Below are 6000 nucleotides of genomic sequence, written 5' to 3'. Positions count from 1 at the left end.
GAACAAATCCAAAAACTAAGTAAAATTAAACTAAAAGAAAAATAATCAATACCAAAATAATATCTAATTATATTCAAATCAGCATATGAATAAACACAAATTATAAAAACAAAACCCGACAGAAACATTAAAGAATGAACCAACCATCAACAATTATTTAATAAACAAAGAGGGATCAAAAAAATAGTTATAAATAAATACTTTAACATAAAGATAAACCAAAAGAATTAAAAAAATCATTACCATGAGAACGAATTATTGAAACTAAAATAGAAAGACCTAAAGCACCCTCACAAACAGAAAAAACTAAAAAAATAACAGGAAAAAAATAATCATAATCAAACTCAATAAGAAAAACAATAACTAACATAAATAAAGAAAGAACAATATATTCTAATCTCAAAAGAACCATTAATAAATGTTTATGTTTAGAAGAAAAAACATAAACACCAGCAAAATAAATCAATAAAGAAGTAAAAATAGAGAATATAAACATTAGTTTTAATAGTTTAAAAAAAACGCCGGTCTTGTAAACCGGAAATAAGTCCAGCCCCCACTTTTAAAACTTCAGAGGTGGAAAAGCTTCCATCATCGGTCCCCAAAACCGGTATTTTAAATAAACTAACCCCTGAAATGATCAAAATAATAATTATATCATTATCAAATGTAATAAATATTAATTTTATTAAATTAAGACACCCAATATCAATAATGCTTTTTATTATCCTTCAAACCTTCCTAGTTGGATTAATAACAGGAACAATAATAGAAAGATATTGATTATCATATATTTTATTTTTAACATTTCTTGGTGGTATACTAGTATTATTTATTTACATTACAAGAATTGCATCAAACGAAATATTTCAGCCTAAATCAATCACTATAATTATTACATTAATAATGTGAGTATTTATCATATTAATATTAATTATTCTAGATATATCTATATTTATAGACTTTTTCAAAAACACCGAAACTATAAATATTGATAATTCAATCAATTATCAAGAAATAACAATATCTTTAGAAAAATTATATAATAGACCAACATTCATTATTACAATAATAATAATAATTTATTTATTTTTAGCACTACTAGCAGTTGTTAAAATCACCAATATTAATCAGGGACCTATTCGTAAAATAAGATAATTACTAATGAATAAACCCTTACGATTAAGACATCCTTTAATTAAAATTATTAATAACTCTTTAATTGACTTACCTGCCCCAACAAATATTTCATTTTGATGAAATTTTGGATCCCTATTAGGGTTATGTTTGGTAATTCAAATCGTAACTGGACTATTTTTAGCTATACATTATACATCAAATATTGAAATAGCATTCAGTAGTGTAGTACACATCTGCCGAGACGTAAATAATGGTTGAATTATCCGAACCTTACACGCAAATGGAGCATCTATATTTTTTATTTGTAATTACTTACATGTAGGACAGGGAATTTACTATGGATCTTATATATATATACATACCTGAATAATTGGTACAGTGATTTTATTTTTAGTTATAGCAACTGCATTTATAGGATATGTCTTACCCTGAGGCCAAATATCTTTTTGAGGTGCAACAGTAATTACTAATTTATTATCAGCAATCCCATACTTAGGAACAGATTTAGTCCAATGAGTATGAGGAGGATTCGCTGTTGATAATGCAACATTAAATCGATTCTTCACATTCCATTTTGTATTACCATTTATTATTGCTGCTATAGCAGCAATTCATTTATTTTTTCTTCACCAAACAGGATCTAATAATCCTCTTGGAGTAAATGGAGATATTGAAAAAATTCCATTCCATCCATACTTTACCTTTAAGGATTCTATTACATTTGTAATAATAACATCATTATTAATTATACTATGTTTAATTAATCCTTACCTATTAGGAGATCCAGATAACTTTGTACCTGCCAACCCATTAGTAACACCAGTTCACATTCAACCAGAATGATATTTCCTATTTGCATATGCAATTCTACGATCTATCCCTAATAAGTTAGGAGGTGTTATTGCATTATTTTTATCAATTAGAATCTTAATAATTTTACCATTTTATAATAAAACACCATTCCGAGGCATTCAATTTTACCCTATTAATCAAATTTTATTCTGAATTATAGTAGTTGTTGTATGCTTACTAACGTGAATTGGTAAACGACCTGTTGAAGAACCTTATATTATAACAGGTCAAATCTTAACAATTATTTACTTCACATATTTCTTAATTAATGTCCATGTCGCAAACGCATGAGATAAATTAATTAAGGAATAAAGTTAATTAGCTTAGGAAAAGCATATGTTTTGAAAACATAAAATTAGAAGTTTAACTCTTCTATTAACTTTTCTCAAAAAATTTCACTAAACAAATGAGATAAATAAAATCTTTAAACCAACAAAGAAAATAAAAAAAATTCAAAGATAAAGGTAAAAAACTTTTTCAAGCTAAGTACATTAATTTATCATAACGGAACCGTGGTAATGTTCCACGAACCCAAATAAAACCAAAAGATATAATAGCAAGCTTAATAAAAAATATAAAAGAATAAAAATCACCGCCCAAAAAAATTAAAGCCAATAACATTCTTATGAAGACAATTCTAGTATATTCACCTAAAAAAATTAAAGTAAAACCACCCGCACCATACTCAATATTAAATCCTGAAACTAACTCAGATTCCCCTTCAGCAAAATCAAAAGGAGTACGATTAGTTTCAGCTAAGCAAGAAGCAAAACAAGCTAAAGCTAAAGGAAAAGAAATAATAATAAATCAACAATAAAGCTGATAGTTTATAAAATCAAACATATTAAAACTACCAATTAAAATAATTAAAGACAATAAAATTAAAGCTAAACTAACTTCATAAGAAATTGTTTGAGCAACAGAACGAAGAGAACCTAATAATGAATAATTTGAATTAGAAGATCAACCAGCAATTATAACAGTATAAACACCTAATCTAGTACAACATAAAAAAAATAAAAATCCATAAGAAAAAGAACACATATAAGTTAAATAAGGAAAAATTACTCAAACGGCTAAAGAAATCATTAAATTAAAAACAGGGAAAAATAATAAAGTAGGTAATTAGATATAATAGGAATTGGCTGCTCCTTACAAATTAACTTAATAGCATCTCTAAATGGCTGAGGAATTCCAACAAAACCTACCTTATTTGGACCCTTTCGAATCTGAATATAACCTAAAACCTTACGCTCTAATAAAGTTAAAAAGGCAACACTAATTAAAACACAAATAACCAATAAAAGAAAATTCAAAATAAATATAAATAAATCATAAAGTATCAATACTATTTGTAGAAAAAATCTACATAAATGAATTCTAAATTCAACACATTAATCTGTCAAAATAGTAAATAAATTAATATTAATCAATATAACAAAAAATATTTTAACCATATGGTCCTTTCGTACTAATATGGATTAACAATCTTAGGATAGAAACCGACCTGGCTCACGCCGGTCTGAACTCAGATCATGTAAGAATTTAAAGGTCGAACAGACCTAATCATTGGGCTCCTGCACCCAAAATTTTTCTTAATCCAACATCGAGGTCGCAATCTGCTTTGTCGATATGAGCTCTCAAAAACAATTACGCTGTTATCCCTAAGGTAACTTAATCTTATGATCATAAATTACGGATCAAACTAACAAACATAAATAAATGATATAATAATGAAGAGTTTATCTATTCTTCATGTCACCCCAACAAAACATCATCATTAAATATAGAAAGACAAACAAAAAACTATATAAAAGTAAAATGTCAAGCTCTATAGGGTCTTCTCGTCCTAAAGAAGAATTTAAGCCTTTTGACTCAAAAGTTAAATTCAAAAATTTATTAAGAGACAGTTGATTTCTCGTCAAGCCATTCATTCCAGCCACTAATTAAGAGACTAATGATTATGCTACCTTTGCACGGTCAAAATACCGCGGCTCTTTAAAAATACGCTCAGTGAGCAGGCCAGACCTCAAAATATAAACAAGAGGACATGTTTTTGATAAACAGGCGGAAATCAATTTTGCCTAGTTCCTTATAATAAGTTCACAAGGTAAAAATTTCATACAAATAAATATACTAATTCTATCATTATTACAAAAATTTTAAAATTAAATTAATAATCTTAATAAAAAACCTAAAATATTTATAAAATCAAAACAAAAAATAATGAACTAAAACGTAATCTTAAAGATAGCTGGTTTAAAGCTTACTATTATATTTCGATAAAATAAATTATAGGTTATTAACTTCAAAGCTTATCCCTTAAAGAATAAATAAGTTAATATTTTTACTTAAAAATTAAATAAAAACAAATAACTTTAAAAAATTAAATTTTTTCTTAAGAAACTAGATATCTTGGGAAACGATTAACATCTCATTTCTATAAATAATTTAATAATAATTATGATACATTAACTATAATTCGAGACAAGTAAAATAAAATACTAAAATTTTGATAAACCCTGATACAAAAGGTACAATAAATAAAATCTACATAAAAAAATTTAAAATAATATTTCATAAAACACTTACATTACCAATAAACTATAATTTAAAAAATCAATTCTATAAAATATAATAAGACAAAAATACAATAAAATTATTTATATTAAATAATTAAATAAACAAAAAATAAATATAATAAAATAAATAATCAAGATATCCTGATTTGCACAGAAAAATTTTCAGTGTAAATGAAACACTTTACTAATAAGTTATATCTTGAAACTCTTCCTAGATACACTTTCCAGTACATCTACTATGTTACGACTTATCTCATCTAAATTGAAGCTACTTTAAAATAAAATAGAATAATCAATAATGAGAGCGACGGGCGATGTGTACACATCTCAGAGCCAATATCAGTTAAATTAAATAAATTAAATTACTATCAAATCCACCTTCATTAACAGTATTTCACTATCAAATCCGTTATAAACAAAAATCTATTGTAACCCACCTCCTCTTAACTATAAGCTGCACCTTGACCTGAAGTATTTTATAATTATAAATCTTGAGAATTATAACTCTAAAAAGATTCTCTGATAACGGAGATATACAAACAAATAAATTAAGTAGAGTAAATCGTGTATTATCAATCATGGGGTAGGTTCCTCTGAATGGAATGAGATACCGCCAAATTCTTTGGGTTTAAAGACCTTAACTAATAGTACCCTGGTAAATATAATTAACATTTAAAATAATAGGGTATCTAATCCTAGTTTATTATTTAAATTTCACAGATTCATAAAAAGGGCCACAAATAAATTTTAACATTTCACCTTACAAATTTATATTTCAACCCTAATAATATAAACAACTGTTTTAACCAATAATATTCACTTGTATCAATCGTATAACCGCGGCTGCTTGCACGAATTATGCCGATACTAAATCAATTGCTAAATCCAAAATCACTTGATAATTAAATCAAATTACTGCAAAAAGAACATTTAGTCTAACAAAACTTACATATAATACAAAGAAAAAGTGAATAAACAAGCAAGAATAAAACTTTTAAAAATAAAAAATAAGAAAATTTTAAATCTATTAATTCAGGAAAAAATAAAAGATTCAAATATTTAAAGAAAAAAAAAGAAAAAACCACAAACATTAACAAAAAAAAAAAGAAACGCCCCTATGTATGACCACAACAACTTCTCTATTATATATAATTAAAGATTAATATGGAACATGTATAGCAATAAATGTATTATATTCTTTCTTATTTAATCTTTCTTTTCACTAATAAATAAAGAAAGATTAAATAATATAATAAATATATGATTAGCATGGTTAATTCATCCAAATAATATAAATCTTAGCCATATAGGTAGGGCAATTGCAAATGTTAATGCTAAATGTCTTGTTCTAGTAAAAATATAAGGGAATAATCCTATGAAATTGTTAAATAATATTATAATAAAAATTGAGATGAAAATGAATGTTGTT

This window comes from Schistocerca gregaria, chromosome 6 (genome assembly GCF_023897955.1).
Source record: "Schistocerca gregaria isolate iqSchGreg1 chromosome 6, iqSchGreg1.2, whole genome shotgun sequence".
In the NCBI taxonomy this organism is placed as follows: Eukaryota; Metazoa; Arthropoda; class Insecta; order Orthoptera; family Acrididae; genus Schistocerca; species Schistocerca gregaria.
Note: the sequence above shows the minus strand (reverse complement) of the source record.